The sequence below is a fragment of the Delphinus delphis genome, chromosome 8, assembly GCF_949987515.2.
Source record: "Delphinus delphis chromosome 8, mDelDel1.2, whole genome shotgun sequence".
In the NCBI taxonomy this organism is placed as follows: Eukaryota; Metazoa; Chordata; class Mammalia; order Artiodactyla; family Delphinidae; genus Delphinus; species Delphinus delphis.
In genome coordinates, this window is record NC_082690.1 from 93,364,103 (window position 1) to 93,381,995 (window position 17,893).

A 17,893-nucleotide genomic window follows, 5' to 3' on the forward strand; every position below is an offset into this window, starting at 1 on the left:
ATATAGTAGGACCTTGTTGTTTATCTATTTTATATAGAGTAGCTTGTACCTGCTAATCCCATGCTTCTAATTTATCTGTCCCCCATCTTCTTTCCCCTTTGGTAAACATGTTTGTTTCCTATGTCTGTGAGTCTGTTTCTAAAACATGAACACTGTCTAATATTAGCTGTACTCCTGCAGAAGGTAGGGAGATCGAGAAGGGGGCCTTCCATTATCTTGATATCACTGTTATAAGGTAAATCAGCCCATTTTGATATTCTTTTACCTTATTTACCTAAGAAAGAAGTACATAGCAATTTTTCACTAAAACTTCCCCCAAACAACCCATCTTACTCTGGAATTTATTATATGCATCCTTACTTCCACAAAGAACCAAATATATTCTGTAACTCAGAGAAAGGCTTCGTATTCTTAGCGTTCTAAGACCCATTTATTAGTAATTAATGCATGTGGCTCTAGATTAGGCCACTTACCGATATTATAAAATCTCATCTTCTCAACAACTCTTTATATTATCATTCTGAATCTACTGATGAAGAAACTGGGAGATGAAATAACCTTCTAAGTCTGTGCACCCAGTAATAGGCATAGATATAATTCAAAGCCACTCTAACTCTCTTCTGAGTCTGCCTAATCTTTAACAAAACTGGCAATGTCCGGAACTGCAAAAGGACTGGATTTTAACTGAACCAAAACAGTATCGTCAGAAAGCCTGAACAGCTGGCAAGAGGACAGAAGAAACAAATTTTACAAGTATACTCTGAATAACAAGTGTCGATATATAGTAAATCCTTTCTACAGGTACTGTATATCTCTAACTCTTCTCAAAAGTGTGGTGAAAAAGCTTTGGATCAGAAATAATAGGTCCTGGGCTCTAGTGCTGAATGAACCATGCCCCTGCTCTCAACTTTCCCATTTGTAAATGGGAAGCTCAAATGGTCTTTCAGGTCACTCTTTCTGAGTGTTTATGATACTTCCCAGGGAGCAAGCCTCAGTCACTGGGGACTGATACTGATACTCAAATGTGCAGTATCCTACCGTGAGCCTGTCCCAGAGCCCCTGCCACTGGGAACCACACACACACACATACACACACACACACACACTCTGAAAACACACACACACTGAACACACATTTTCTTTTCATAGTGCCTGATTTAAAACACATAACAATTAAAAGAAGTCAGTAAGAGAAAAATAAGCTCCATAAAAGTGCAGAGCTGGGTAGATAAAGGAAGAAAATAGCAACAAACAAGACATTTGCATAAGACTTCTGACACAGATTGGGAATAAAATATACATGAAAAGACGGCAAAAAATGAAAGTGTATCAAGTGATAAAAGCAAAGAAAAGCTTAATCAAAATATGCGCTTGTATGTAACACACACACACACACACACACACACACACACACACACACACACACACACACACCCAAAGACATGCTCCTTCTATGAGCAAACAGAAAAACAAAGTGAAAATTCTAGGTTATTTCTGAGTCCAGGCACCTACTTGAAGAAGAAAAGTAAAGAAAAAAGGGGGTCTGGCTAACAGTTATCAAGGAACTACCCTGGGCTAGACCTTGGACATAGCTGACTTTCACAGCAGTTTACAGAGCAGCCCAGCCCAACTCATCTTAACACCTTTATGAAGAAGGCATGGTTATCCCCATTTTTTAAAAGCAACCGTTGCTCACAGGGGTGAATATTTTGCCCAAGACCACACTGCTAGTTAGTTGTCAAACCAACCATCAAATCCGGATCCAAAGTTCATGTTCTTTCCTCTAATACTACACAACTCCAAAGCCGTTCTCACCTTCATCATATTATCCTACCCTAATTTTTAAAAGATAAGGATAAAGAGGGCAGATATTAATTTCCCTGTTTTTATTAAAAAAAGGAACTAATGTTTAGGAAAATTTAGCAACTTGCCCAAATTCACACACCAAGTAAAAAGAGTGGTGTGAATCCAGATGTTCTGACTGGTAAATCAGTTCCTCAGCTACTATTTTATAATGAAAATACTGACTCTTAATATCAGACTTTTTCTACTGAGAGGCATATGTCACATGTTCAGAGAACAGGTCTTAATAGTTGCGTGAATCTGTGTTCAAATCTGGACTGGAATATTTATTAGCTATTTGGGAAAATTGTTTAATGTGTTCTTCTGTAGTACAGGGTTAATGAGCTATTTGGGAAAATTGTTTAATGTGTTCTTCTATAGTACAGGGTTAATGATATCTACTGCAAAGGTTTTTTTGGTGAGAATTAAATATTTTAATGTGACTGGGCAGCAGTAAGTGCTTAATTGAAAGCTGGTGGTTGTCTTAGGTAGGGTTCTTCAGAAGCAGACCATGAAAAGAGGATGTGTGCCCCCAGGAGAAAATCGAAAGGGAGTGGGAGATGCAGGACAGGGAAGGGAAAGGAGCCAAGCTAAGGTGCACTTCCAGGAAAAAAACCAGCTATCACCTAGTCCTGCAGAAAAAGACTAGAGAGTAAATTATATCTCAGATTTGCCGTGCTCCCCACCTTTCATACTCCTGTACCATGCAAGTCACTGAATAAAACTCGTGGCCAGAATGGTGAGGAAAGATGGGATGCAAAATCATAGAACCTTCTGGCTCTATACACTTGCAGGCAAAGTAGCTGGAGTACCCTAAGGGCAGAGTTACAGGACAACATCAGGGGCAGGAGTGGAGCTGGAAGGAGAGGATGTATGAACAAACAGAGGGAGATCCTAGGGCCTGGGCTGGATGAGGCAGTGTCTGCTACATTAGCATCATCATCATCATCATCATTATTATTACCTTTTAATAGGATGGAACTGGCATCTTTCTTTTATGTGCCTCATTTACAGGCATACCGGGAAAAATACATATATTCTCCTTGAGTCCCAGGTAGAAGGCAAGCCAATGTCCGATAAAGGATATTAGTTCACAGGAAGATATAGCCATTCTAGATGATAGTCAAAAATGGAAGCCCTAAGCTGAAAGCTTTATTAGGCAAACCTACAGCAGCCATTTTAGGCACTGTTCTCAGCTAAGGGACAAGATCCCAGCCTCTGTGATTTACTGGAGATGCAAAGCAATGAAACAATGCAGCAAATGGAGACTGGGAGAGACGGCTCTTTTATCACAGGAATAAAGGCACGTTCCCAGAACCACCGAAACCTTTTTATTTTTAAATTCTCCACCCCTTATTTAGTACAATTAAAGCCTGAATTCATTACACAAGGGGTAAACAAAGAGATATATTGCTTCCCAGAGACTCAAAAGGAGGATTACCTTCTGAATTAATGCTACCTAACATATAGACCTCCAGCCCAGGCATAAGTTAGCATTAGGCATAACTTGAAAAAAATTAATCTGCATCCAGATTTTCTGGTTCCAGCTGGTTTCCTTTAATAATTCTTATAAAAAAAAGTGTTGTGCTTTTTTCTGCTTCACATTTTTCTTTGAACAGGATGTTGTATTTCCTAATGTCATGAGAATAGGTCATTGGGTAAAAGGTAAGCACGTGGACACATCTGTAGCTTTTTCCTAAGTAATGACTCAGAAGTCCTACTCTTGGTTTTTTGTGCTTTATTCATGGCAGTGGACTCTTCTGAGTGTGGGAAGCCTCGATTTATTATAATTATAACTGGTTCTGGAAAATAAAAGATTTAAAAAAAGGTATATTTTAAAGTTGCAGTGTCACCAGGAGATACAATTTGCCAGAGCCTTCCAACAGAAGGAAATTGGTGTTTGTGCTAAGCACAGCTCTAGGCTTGAATTCTGGACCTGACGTTGGGCTGGGTTATGTCTCACAGGTACCTCAAAGTCTGTGAATCTCTATTTCCCTATCTGTACAATGGGGGAAATAATGTTACATATCTCATAGCTTTATTGTGAAGATTAAATGGGGTCATTGATTAAAGATATTCTGGGAAGTAATGGCCATAAAAAGCTTTCAATAATTATGAGGCATTATTAAGGTGTTATTTACCCTGCTGCATGATTTTGGGTCAGCCTTTAAGGCTTGGAAAAGTCTAAAAAAATCACCTGATATACCAGACCACCATAGTGGTGGAATAGTTGAGTGATTCTGAAAAGTAAACTAGCTAGAAAGAATTCATGATAGTTGTATATCAGTTGGAAAGGCAGTTCTAGAGAAAACTGTGTGACATATTATTTGGTTGGAGTGCATGTTAGTTTGCTCTTGCTACACAGTAAATTACCACAGATGCAGCAGCTTAGAACAACACACACCTTTATTCTCTCACAGTTTTTTTGGGTCATGAGTCTGGGCATGGCTTAGCTGAGTCCTCTGCTCAGTGTCCCAAAGCTGTAATCAAGGTTTGGTTTGGTCTGTGTTCTCATCTGAAGGCTTGACTAAGGAAGAATCCATCTTTGCACTCATTCAGGTTGCTGACAGAATTCATTTCTTTGTGGCCAGAGGATTCAGGACCTGGCTTCTTGTTGGTTGTGGGCTGGAGGCCACCATTAGGTTGTGAAGGCCACCTGAGGTTCCGAGAGGCCACCAACAATTCTTTGTCATGTGGGCTTCTCCAACCTGGTCACCCACTTCACCAAGCCTCTATGCAATGCACTATGATGGAGTCTTATTCAGTGTAACATAATCACTGGAGTGATTTTAAAGGAGACCATCCATTGCCTTTGTCATATTCTATTGGTAGAAATAAGTCAAATCCCACCTCCACTCAAGTGGATGGGATTATACAGGGATGTGTGTATAAAGAGTCTGCCTCCATTTTTTGATGTTTGACTTATGACAGCTTTTGCGCCTCATCCCTTCCTCTTTCCTTTCTGCCCCATATCTGTGCAAGCTGATAAGAAAGCCTGGGTGCTCTCTCATTTGACCCTGGCAGGAAGTTCAAATCACACAAGCCTCTGGCAATACACAGGAACCCTCACTCCTGCCCTACCCCTTAAACACCATAAAAACCTCAAGCCACTTTAGACATTCTTGGGAGCCACCTTGGCCTCCCCAGAAAGCCTCATTATGTTAGTAATAAATATTTGCATACTCCCTTGGGGTGTGTGTGGTGTCATCAGTCTTGATATCCAAGCCAAATTTGGGGTGGAAGTCCATTCCATGCTGTGTGGTGGCTATAACTGTGTAGTTATCTCTAGGAGGGGTCATGGGGGACAGCCTAAAGTCAGAACAACAAATCATGATTATTGCTAACATGAACAGGGATCTGAGGTTTTCTAAATTATGACTCTTCGACTGTATCAAGCAAATATTTAAAACAAACACTTAGCAGTTTTAAGTGCAAAGGGTTTAAAATGAATTCTTTAACTGCTGGAAGGATTAATCTACTTATTTTGTTCACTCATTCATGATTTCATCTATCCATGCACTCAGAAAGGAGTTATTGAACATCTGTTGTGTACCAGACCTGTGTCTGATGCTAGGATACAGTAATACATGACATACACTATCCCTACATTCATATATTTCCCATTAATGGGAACTATAGAGAAGTGAACAAATAATTACATCACTTAAATGTAGTGACCTAAAGTGAGAATTGAAAGATGAGTAGGAATTAGTCAAGTAAAATGTGTAACCATAAATATGGGGGAGAGTGTTATGGAAGACCAGCTGGGGCATGGGGAACGGTCCCAAAAGATAGAAAGCGTGTGAAGATGTTCAGCAGCAAAGAAAGAACTGGAATATTCAGGGAACTTAAAAGTATTTCAATAATTTAGTGTAATGACAGAATGTGTCTGTTATTTTAGTTTGACAACTACTTTTTAATAAAACCAGACAAGCAGTCTGGCAGTTCTTTTTCCCGGCAGAGGCCCCCAACCTTTAGCGATGCATGTCCCAAATGCGTATCATTACTTACACCTTTATCTAGTTATCTGTAATTTATAGTAACCTGTATTACAAGCCCAATTCAATCACTGGTCCCTAAACACAAGGCCGGCAGTGGATTCTAGCAATGTGTTTCCCAAGGCAAAAGGTATTCTGTCAGCAGCAGAAATGATGATTGGATGATATGAAGTTGTATTTTATTAGTTGACTCAAAACATATATAGTTAAATCTTGTTAAAAGTGCCTCACTGTACCCTAGATACTAGGTGCTCTATCATACAGATGTCACCAAAAGATAACAACTCTACAGCAGAGTTGTTATCTTATACTCATAGTAGCCTTATAATAGGGGCTGCCAATTTTGAATGGAATGTAATAGATATTGATTTGCACACCCAGGTGTGAATGTTGTACTTTTCCTTTTACCACCTTTCAGCTTGGAAATAAATGAGCTTCTATTTCTGTTCACCATTGCCCCTTCCTCACTCCAGATGTTGCTCCTTGCTTTTCAGTATGGTAATTGCACATCTAAAACCTGAACACTCCTTGAATTCTGCAAAAAAATGCCAGATTGCATGAAAGTGTTTTGTCAACTAATAGGAAAAAGTCTTAATGCTGTTCAAAAGTATCATTAAATCAATGAAAGTTTTAAGTTAACTTGTTTCATCTATGTTATATATTTTGATCTTCATTTATTTGTGTATTTATAGACTTTTTCTCATTTATCACGAAATTTCATGAAGATTATCTTCTACTCCAAGAACAATTCATAATCAGGTCAATGGCAATAAGAATGTGAAACAAGGCAGTCTGTTAGGAGGAAGGGATAAGATATAATAGCTATTGCTCTCTGATGTTTCCTGGCACAGTATTAATCCACTGAGAGTTTCGGCTAAAGACCATGAACAAATGTTCCAAGGTTCCACAGAGCCCTGCCCAGGATTTCACTGGCTCACCAGAAGTGGCAGCAAATGTGGCAGCATAGGTACCTTTGATTGGAGAGAGGAATTGATTAATAAATGGTAACCAAGTTTATACAGTGTGATGATGACTGATTTGACACACCAATTCATCAGGGTTGTATATCTTCATGCTGGATTAGAAATGGCAGCTTCAAGAAAGGGGAAAGGTCAGGGGTAAGAGGAAAATACAGCAGCCAAGATAAGAGCACAAAAGCCTCTGCTAGGAATTGAAATAGAAAAGGCAAGAGAAGTCCTTGGTAAATCCTCTGCTCTGTGGTTCAGCATCATTAAAAAACTAATTTGTATATTCATCTAATTTCCTTTTAGGCAGTGAGCAAAAGTCACTAAAAGACCAAAACAAACAGAGAATAAAACAACACTGAGAAAACAGATATAGATGTGTGTGTACATAATAAATTAAAATATGTGTATAATATATACATATAATATTCTCAAGGAAGAAAGCCCGTATCAGATAAATGAAGGATTTGGTCATGGTTTTGCTGGCCATTTGACTAACATTCCTGAGTATCTACTAGGTACTAGGAATTCTGCTAAGCCCTGGAGTTTAACAAAGAAGATGAAGTCCTGTGCCTCTCAGAAGCTCAGAGCTGGTGGAAGTTCACCACTTCAACAAGGCCGGAGACACACAGAGATGGCAGAATGTACAAGACAGAATAAGATACATTCTCACAGCTGGAATAAAGAGGGCTTTTGAGGGCAGGGTGGTGTGGAGGAATCACTCTCACTTTGTGTCATGCAACACAGTATGGAGAACATAGCCAGAGTTAGCCCTGGGTCCAAATCCTCCATACATCACCTAATAGCTCATAGCTTTGGGCAAATTACTTAACCTCCTTGCGCCTTAGTTTCTTTATGTGGAGAAAGCAGGTAAGAGTAGCAGCCTTCTCATAGGGTGCAGTTTCTTTATGTGGAGAAAGCAGGTAAGAGTAGCAGCCTTCTCATAGGGTGCTGGCCCATAGTAGACTCAAAAAATCAATAAACTTGATAGTAAGCTTTGTTAAATACTATTACTAGTATTGAAAGCCACTGATCCATGGTTCTGGGGTCGTCCCTTAAAGCAAAATGGTTTTCCTTTAGCCTGCTGTCTCCGTTCATTTCTGAAGAGAAACCGTCCACATCTTAGGGAAGGTGAAGTTCACCGCAGACTATCACAGAAACAGTAGGATGGCAAAGAGTGTCACATCATCTTGAGTCCTAGGATGGTCAAGTCATACATTTGTCTACTGCCCCTGTGGGGAACCCCGTGTTCTGAAGCAGCTATTGGGATCTGCAAATGCTAAAGGTCCAATAAACTTCATCTCTTCACCCCGCTGCTAGAACTTTCACCTCAGTAACACAGCTCAAGATCTTCAGCTAGATTCACATGGGTTCCATCATGACATGGTGGTTTTAAGTGCCCCAAAATCCAAAGGAAAGAAAGCAAAGAAAATTTGACTCCTCTTTGTCTTTCTAGCCACCGATACTACGTTTCCCCCCAACTTGCTGCAGTGAGAATTGGTGACTGAAAGCCATTAAGGTCTCTATTGACTCAGAGTACAAGGGGATTGGATTTATCACGGAACATGGCAGAAAAAAAAAGAATACAGGTGTGTCCTTTGTCATAAATAATGCAGATTTGCTCTCTGAAAATTTCATAACTTCGATGATGCTGAAAACATACTGACTCAAGTGTATAAGGCAAAACTCTATCCCGGCAATCAATTGCTTACACGGTTGACATTTTTCTAACATCTGTTTTAAGATTTTGAAGTTTAAGACTGCTATTTTTCACTGACTATACTGACACATTCACCAAGCTCTCCTTGGCTAATCTACTACCTTGGCTTGTTTAATACAAAAAGCACAGGTAGCTCTTCAGAGTTTCTAGGGACAATGCAAAGAGCAACATACAACACTCTACTCTCCACCCTCCTTTAAGAAACAGCTTGTAGCTCTGTTGTGGGAAGACTGACTCTGGTAACTTAGGACAAGGATTTGCTTTGCGGTTTGTTTTTGTGAGTACTGTCAAGGCAGCATATTGTTTACTTAAAAAGGAAAAAAATCTTGGGTTCTTCTGTGTATGTGAACAGAATATGATACCTGGTTAGCTCAAGATTAGAAAATAATCGAAACTATCGCTTTGTTTATTGTTGTGTTCCTAGGCTGAGGGGCAAAGAAATCCTACAGAAAAAAATTCTCTGTGTTTTCTGTAAGGTATTTAACAGATACTGTTTTATTATTTTTTGTGAATGACATAGAAAAAAATAAGCCCAATTAATGAAGCCAGCCATTTCTGGAAGAAAAGAATAAAGGCAGACCTTCAAATAATAAAAGGTGTTCCACGTGGAATAACAACGACAAGAGCAACATTCTAATATGATTCAGGGGAGCTTGGAAAACTCTAAGAAGGTACTGAATGTCTTCCCACTGATGAGTCCAAGGTAATTTCAGAACAATTTTCTGAAGTCCTAAAATAGGTAAGTCATCTAGATATAGGAAGAATCTGGGAAGCTGTGTTCAGCCATGAGGTCAAACCACATTCCACTGCCTTTTCTCATAGTCAGAACAGGTCCATGTTGTGGTCCTTTGATGTGTCAAGTTGGCTAGGCGACAGCCACCACCCCACCCCATAATCCGAACACTCATGTGGGCGTTGCTTGAAGACATTAGGTATATGTGAGTAAGTCCATAATTGGTTGACTTGAAGTAAGGAAGATTTTCCTAGATATTCAGGATGGGCTTCATTCAATCAGTTAAAAGGCTTTACCAGAGGGCTGAGGCTTCACTGATAAAGAAATTTCGCCTGCGGACAGCAGCTGTAGCATGATTGAGACTTCCAGCCTGCCTTTCCTGGTTGCCCGTCCTATGATTTGGAATTTTCCTAGCCAGTTCCCGCAATCACATAAGCCAATTTTTTTTGCAATAAACGTCTTAATTTATGTCACTACAGGTTCTCTTTCTCAGTTTAAGCCTAACTAGTGCACTCAGATATCAGCAATCTCATGTGGTTCAATCTGATAGAAGGTCATTTGGCAAAGGAAATATATATGAGAAAAATGTAAAGTTTACTGAAAATGAGAAAATTACTTTAAAATGAGTATGAGGAAGCTGTTATGTTGTAACTGAATATTACCGTCTCTGTATATTATGTTGTTAGCATTTTGTACTTCCTTATACTTGGTATTTTAATATAAATACCTGAATATATGTAGTAAATATAAAACATACTTAAAACTATGATTAATTACTTATTATTCAGTGAGGTTTAATCTATGTCACCATTTCCTAGTCAAATAATAAAAAATGGGACAAAGGCCACATACATTTTGATAAGAAGGTTAAGAAAAGGTTTTCAAAATGTCAGAATTGCTCAGGAAAGAGCGACCTTGGCAAAGTGTTTTGGTGACAAGGATAATGGAAATGTGGTACTTCCCTTGTTGTTGCAGCCAATGTCTCACTTTACCAAATGCATAGTTTTGACAAGAGACCCTCTTACCCTCTTGTTATCCTAGTTTCTCTACTTCTTCAGATCAACGCTTTACCATCAGAATGCTAGTGGAAGCCAGAAAATGTTAAAATATCTGAAGATCCATTCTTTTTGTCACCTTTTACAATATTATAACTATAGCCGTCACCTCAAAACACTTTGGAGTCAAGTACAGCCAGAAGGTTGAAGCCAAAAGGCCAACCCTGGCTGTAATGGAGAAAAGTAAACTCGAGTCATAAACAGTTTCAATGAAAATCATCAGCAATGTGAGTAGCACAGGGAAGTAAGGCTCTTAAATGGATGTTTCAGAATCAGACAGATTCCCTTTAAATGAGAATTTATGGTTTTACAAACACAGGGTATTTTAAAATGGACTCACATGCAGGGGAAAATAATGAAGAGAAATACTAAAGGTAAGCTGTGAAGACAGCAATGGCTCTTGCACAATTTCTCTAAAATCCATCACAGCTGAATCACCAACGTGTTCTATATTTAATAGAAGGTTGCTCTCTGACACCATAAATCCAGCAATAGTATTTTAGATATTTACCAAGTGGTTAAACTGTAGTAATGTATTCTGCTTTTATACCCCTATTTTTCCCTCAGGATCCTAAAAGATTTTACTGCCTCCCATAAAGCATTCTCACTCTAAATAATCAATATGGATTTATCTATATCCTATTATTTTTTAGATTTATTTTTTATTTTGCCTGAAATTTTAACCTCCATGCAGTTTATAAAAAGGTGAAGTAGCTCACTTCCAAAAACCCTTTCTGAGGTCCTTCTTCTACATCTTTTACCTGGCCGCCAATTCTGGGGAAATCCCATTTGACAACACTCCAAAATGTGACTTGATTTTGTTGCTCCTCCTAGGCATTTTTAAAGAGAGGAGGGATGAAATGGATGTGCTACATTAAAACTAAAAACGGCATTAAAAATGTAAACTCTCAGAAAACAAATATTGTATATTAATGCATATATGTGGAATCTGAAAAAATTGGTATAGATGATTTTATTTACAAAGCAGAAATAGAGACACAGATGTAGAGAACAAACATATGGATACCAAGGAGGGGGGTGGGATGAACTGGGAGATTGGTATTAATATATATACACTATTGATACTATATATAAAATAGATGACTAATGAGAACCTACTGTATAGCACAGGGAACTCTACTTGATGCTCTGTGGTGATCTAAATGGGAAGGAAATCCAAAAAATAGGGGATATATATATATATACACATATAGCTGATTCACTTTGCTGTACAGTAGAAACTAACACAACACTATAAAGCAACTATACTCCAATAAAAATTAAAAAAAAATAAAAACAAGAAAAAATGTAAACTCTCAGGCCCCTGAGTGAATATTTAAGGCAATTTTGGGGTAACTAGCTAGCATACCTGATAAAACAATGTTTGTCATCACATGTCGCGTATACCTCTAGGCAGTGATGGATATGAGGTTGGGGAGAAATCTTCAATAAAAGGAGAAACCACTGGATGAAGTTAACACAACATCCTGGGCAAGCATTTTTCCTCAAATATTTGGGGGAAATATTTTATAAGAAACCAATAAGAATCATATTATTTTACATGCTAATGTATTCTATATTATTATTAAAATGATATCAAATACTAAATTTACATACAGTTTTATACAGTTTGGCACTGTATATTGTAGAATGGAATGATGAATTGTGATGGGAATTTATAAGATAAATTGCAACAATTATCAAAATATCAGGCTTTGGGATAAAACTTCAGATATCATTAGTATCACCTTTTCTGTTATTCTCCCAATTTCTTGTTTTTCTTCCCCCATCCTATCTAAAAATATATGTTCACTCTCCTCTTTATTTATGAGTACTTTGGTGAGACACTTTTGAGAAATATTATGCTAGAGGTGCTGATTATGGGGAAAGGCGTTTCAGCAATGTGATCAGGATGGAGCATGGTTACTTAGGATGAGTCAGACAAGTTCTTAGCAGTGAGAGCTAAGAGCTATAGTTCCTCATGGAAGATCTAAACAAATGTCTAGGTTGTTTAAGGGAGCCGTGAGGATGGGACTAAGTAAGTAGTCATGCTTCATAGATCATTGAATTCAGGAACCTGTAACAGAGATCCAAGGCAGTAATTGCTAACAGTGTATTTCTGTTGGCATTTAATACAGAAAACATAGGCATCAATGAGCAAGCTCTTCAGAAGCTGAACGGCTTCTGTTGGTCTGCAGCCAGTGTACCTTATCGTCAGTGTCTTTAGACAGAGCTACATCTTTAAGACAATAGGCTAGCCTGGAATAATGCAAGGGGCATGTAGAACTGAAACCACAGGCTTCAAGTTCCCCCTTTATAATAGCTATAAAACTCTGAGGATTGGGGCTTCCCTGGTGGCGCAGTGGTTGAGAGTCCGCCTGCCGATGCAGGAGACACGGGTTCGTGCCCCAGTCCGGGAAGATCCCACATGCCACGGAGCGGCTGGGCCCGTGAGCCATGGCCGCTGAGCCTGCGCATCCGGAGCCTGTGCTCCGCAACGGGAGATGCCACAGGAGTGAGGGGCCCGCGTACCACAAAAAAAAAAAAAAAAAAAAAAAAAAGCAAGCCCTGAGGATTGTACAAGGACTCTTGTCAGAGAAAAACTGACATAGTCCCATTCCACTCCTCCTCCTGTTCAGTGAAAAATATTCATGGGAGAAAAGATAGGCTTTCCTTTCCATAAGAATACGATTCAGTAAACAATGCTGCTTGGGTGTTGACCAGTGTAAACGGAAGGCCATTGAAATCTGAGGGGTTCTGTTTCCATCAGCTCTGAAATGCTTGATTTCGTTCTTTCTTTGTGCCTATTCCCCAAATTACTAAAATGGAGGACGTAACAAAACCCCATTAGATCAAGTGCTTGCTGCTTTTAAAAGACAATTTTAAAATAACATTTATAGATTTATTTCATACATGTGTATCCATCTCTTCTTCAAAATCAGTGAAATTGTGTATGAAACAAGTGAGGACATATAGCGTGATCACCAGTTAGAGTTAACGCAATAGCTTTATTATCATACAATTTACAATTCTGTTAGTTGAATTATTGCCTTTAAACTACTGATAAAGAATGGTTTTTAAAGAATACCAACGGAGACCAAATCCAAAGCAAGATGTAAAGTTTAAGAACACCTCTGGATAATAATATATTAAATTTACTTTGTTTATTGAATTTTGCTCTATTGAACGTTAGACATCTTAATCCAAATAGGCATGTGATTATGACTGATTAAAAAGACATACTTGTCCCTTACCTCTGATTTCTATCCTCTACCTAAGAGTGATGTTTACTAGCCAGACTCTAACACCACATATGTGTGACTTCTCTCCCTTCTGTACAAATAAGAGCATACCTTAAATGGGAGCTTTTCTGTGCATTTTCCACAGACAATTTTAGCACATTAAGTCATAAATATTGATATTAATTTGTCTCTTAGTTTATTTTCTTAGTCCACTCTTATGCCTCAAGTAAGTCAGATTTTTAACCTAATAATTCTCTCTTTAGCAAATAAAGTGTAACTCTTTGAGCTGAATTCCCCACCAGCAAGATACTAGAATTTCCGAGCATTTTGCAAATAGGCCAATGAATTTCCCATCATTTGTACCAGAGTGCTGCATCACCTCATCCCCCATATTCTGAGCTTGGATAATTCACACACACACACACACACACACACACACACACACACACACCTCTTTCATTTTCAATATCACCCTTAAGTAACTGTGTGTTCAAAGAAAAAGCTCTTTTCTTACCCACACTGATAATCTTATTTCATGAGTGAGAAGCAACAAAAGAAATTCAGTGCTTGTGCCTTATCTAATCCATATTTACTGCACCGATGCCAGGAGCGATTAGATGGAAGAAGAAGGAGATATATTTTCTGTACTGCAGAAGAAAGGATTTGGATTTGGGTCTGAATTTTCTGTTTATGCATCCTTAAAATACAAATGCAGTTATGCTGCACAAAATGACCTGTGCTTTTCAATAAACAGCAAGACTGTTAGCCAACTCATTTCACAAGATTATCTTAAAGGTGAAAAGAGAAGCAATAAAAAGACACAATTATCTTAGAGGTGTATTACACCTTTCCTCCAAGACTCTTAAAACATTCTGGAAATTATAGTCCAAATACTGTGCTCAGCACATAACCATCCTCCTCTGGTCCTCTCAGTGAGAAATACAAGTACATAACAGTGGATAAAAATGACCCTCCAAATAAATACAGTTCATCATTCTCTCATGAAATACACACATGAGAGATACAGATACACACAATTCAGAAAACCAAAGGTGTGTGAAACCTAAGAGGTCATTCCCATGTGTTTCAGGCTTGCAGAACCCCAGGACTAAATCCAATTCAGGGATGCTGTTTGCTTAGCCTCCAAGTGTTTGAAAGATTAGACAATTTCACATAAGTCTGGGTTTCCATCTCCTCTTGAAAAAATTGAGGCATTTGGCAACACTGAGCCCACATCCCTCATGGCAGTAATTGGCTGCATCTGAGAGCAGCTCTCTCCTCTTTACTGGGTACAGGATACACAGTTCACCTATTTTCCTCCATTTGCTACACTTACCCTATTTACATAAGCTGCTCACCTCTGGAAGTAATCAAGCTTGAAACCCTGGTTTTAATCTGTGCAGAGATACTACCATCCTTACCTTAAATAGGCTGTTTTTCTCCAGATGCTTCATAATCACACCTTAAAATTTCATTATTGAGACAACCCTGCGATGACAATTCATACTGTAACCTGGTCTTAATTATTTCCTCAAATATTTGTTATATTATATGCAAGGCAAAAGGCTGGGGCCTGGAGAATATACAGGAATGGATTCGGCATATATCCCACCCTTGGAAAGTCACTGGCCTAATAAGGAAGATAAAACGTGAATGGAAATTTCAAGGCAGAAATGTACGAACATTGTTAAGAGGGGTACCTAAAAGGGATTTCAGAGACAGGGAAACCCATGTCCACTGCGAATGGGTGAGGGAGAGCTCTGTGAAAGAGGTTTCTTAGGTCCCCTTCTCTGGGAGCAGACTCTGAGATGGATGTTTGTATGCAGGTGACTGACTAAGGATGCTGTCAGGATCAATTCCTGTGGGGGAGTGAAAGAAGCAGGACTGGGGAGAGGAGATGCTGAAGCAACACGCAGTCACAACAAATGGCTTCAGCAGACCTCACAGGGAGCTTTGGAACTGGGATGGCCCTTGAGCGTTGTTCCAAACTGGGGCAAGTGGGCCAACCCTTATTACCCACATCTGCCAGTCAATGAATATGGTTTACCTACAGGCAAAGATGCTGGTTTCCACTAACTCCTTCCTCTTCTCACTTTCTGGACCTGTCTACGGCCAAACCTGCTTTATACCTTGCTCCCATGCAGTAAGCATACAGGGCTGGGCCTACTCTGCCATTTTTTCCTGGCTGAAGCTCTGATTGGGTAGATGAGGCAACACTCGCTCCCCCATGCAATGACACAGGGAAGTGGACTCAGGCTACTATATGGTCACATTCAGTCACACTTCCCTATCATGGTCTCACCTCCACCTCTGATTCACTCTTGCTCTACTCTCACTCTTTCCTGGGCATGCCTGAATTTGCAGGTCCCTAAGTGTAAATTCAAAATGGAAGACAAGCAGTCCCACTTTGGCATTGGGTCTATCAACTTGTTTCAGCATTTACCAGAAAGTCCCGCATTGGAGTTAGATTTTTTTTTTTTTTTTGCTACTTTGCTAACTCTTTGATATCCTTCTATGTATGTCCATCAGCCAGAATGCCAGAGGAGAGGAGAGAGAGGTGAGTGGCACCCCAACTCTAAGGAATGAATGTGTTTGGGTACCATTACTAATATCACTCTAACCTATGTCAGCATATTATTGCAAGCATTTTATACCACTGACTTAAAGAGATCATCACTGGCCATGGCCACCTTGATAACAAAAAAAAAATAGTCATAGTTATCAATTATTGACCACTTTCTATAATGGCAGGTACTGAACTGGGCAATTTGCAAAGATTGTCTTTAATTCTAATATCGACTCTTCAAAACAGATATTATTCCTCTTTTTTTTTTTTTTTTTTTTTTTGCAGTACACGGGCCTCTCACTGTTGTGGTCTCTCCCGTTGCGGAGCACAGGCTCCGGACGCGCAGGCTCAGCGGCCATGGCTCACGGACCCAGCCGCTCCGCGGCATGTGGGATCCTCCCGGACCGGGGCATGAACCCCGTGTCCCCTGCATTGGCAGGAGGACTCTCAACCACTGCGGCACCAGGGAAGCCCTATTCCTCTTTTATAGATTAGTAAACAGAGGCCAGAAAGGAGAGAAAATCCTGCTCATGGTTATATAGCTAGTGAGTTGACAGCTACGGTTCAAATACTGGTCATCTGGCTCCTTCAGCTGAAGCTCTCTCTCCTATACCACACTACTTTTAAAAACAGTAATTACTTATCAGCGCCTACAAAGTGTAAAGTTCTTTACATATATTACTTAACTGAATGTTTACAACAGCCCCATGACATTTATTATTGCCTGATTTTCCCAGGCGGAAAATGGGGGTAAGAAAACTTGCTAGAATCAGTGAGCTGATAAGTGATCATGCCAGGATTCAGTCCTAAGTCTGACAGTTCCCTGAGCCTATATCCCTTCCACTCTGTCTCACAGTCTGTCTCCTTGGTGAGGAAACAGAGGGCTCAGAAAACTCACATAGGAATGTTCATACATCAGTAAAATCTACAGGAGAAGTCATCAGATACGGTCAACGTTAACTACTACATAGACAGTTTAATGTCAGAGGCCAATGGGCTCGTGTATTTCAGCAGTAAACCAGATTTTAATGATTGGTATCCTCTCCTCTAGACTGAAGTTGACTTGTAAGCCTTTTGGAACACAGACCTCTGGGTCTCTAGAGAAACCTCAGAATTCTCAAGGAAGATAGTCTTCACTGTACAGAGCCACTGAGAGACTCACCAGTACCCATGAAAGTCCTGTGGAAGAGTACAGATGGGAGAGGGAAAGTTCAATGAAATGTCTGTAATACTTACTGAACCTATCACTGGGTTACTAGAGTCCTTGGGGCCCAAGTATAACTCCTTAGAATGACCCCAAACACATATAAATCTCTACTTGCCCCTGAGGAGAGATCCAGGGGAAATAATACTTGTATATCATAGCCCTTTCCAACATTCACAAGGATGAGGTCTCTGAAAGATGACTTCAAAACAGCAATTCAAGGAGCAGGTGAACCAGAATGAATGGAAGATTGGTCATGATTTCAGGGTTTTGCCACAATCTGTCTAAAAGCTGAGATCTTAATAAAGCTGACTCATGATACACCATGTGAAAGAATCCAGATACAAAACAGTACACATTGTATGATTCCATTTACAGGAAACGTCCTAAATAAACAAATCTATAGAGACAGAAAGTAGATTAGTGGTTGCCAAGGGCTTGGTCAGGGGATAAAGAGCAACTGCTAACTGGCACAAGGTCTCATTTTAAGGTGTCAAAATATTCTAAAATTGGATTGCAGTGACGGCTGCTTGACTTTTTAAATACACCGAAAACATCAAATTGCACA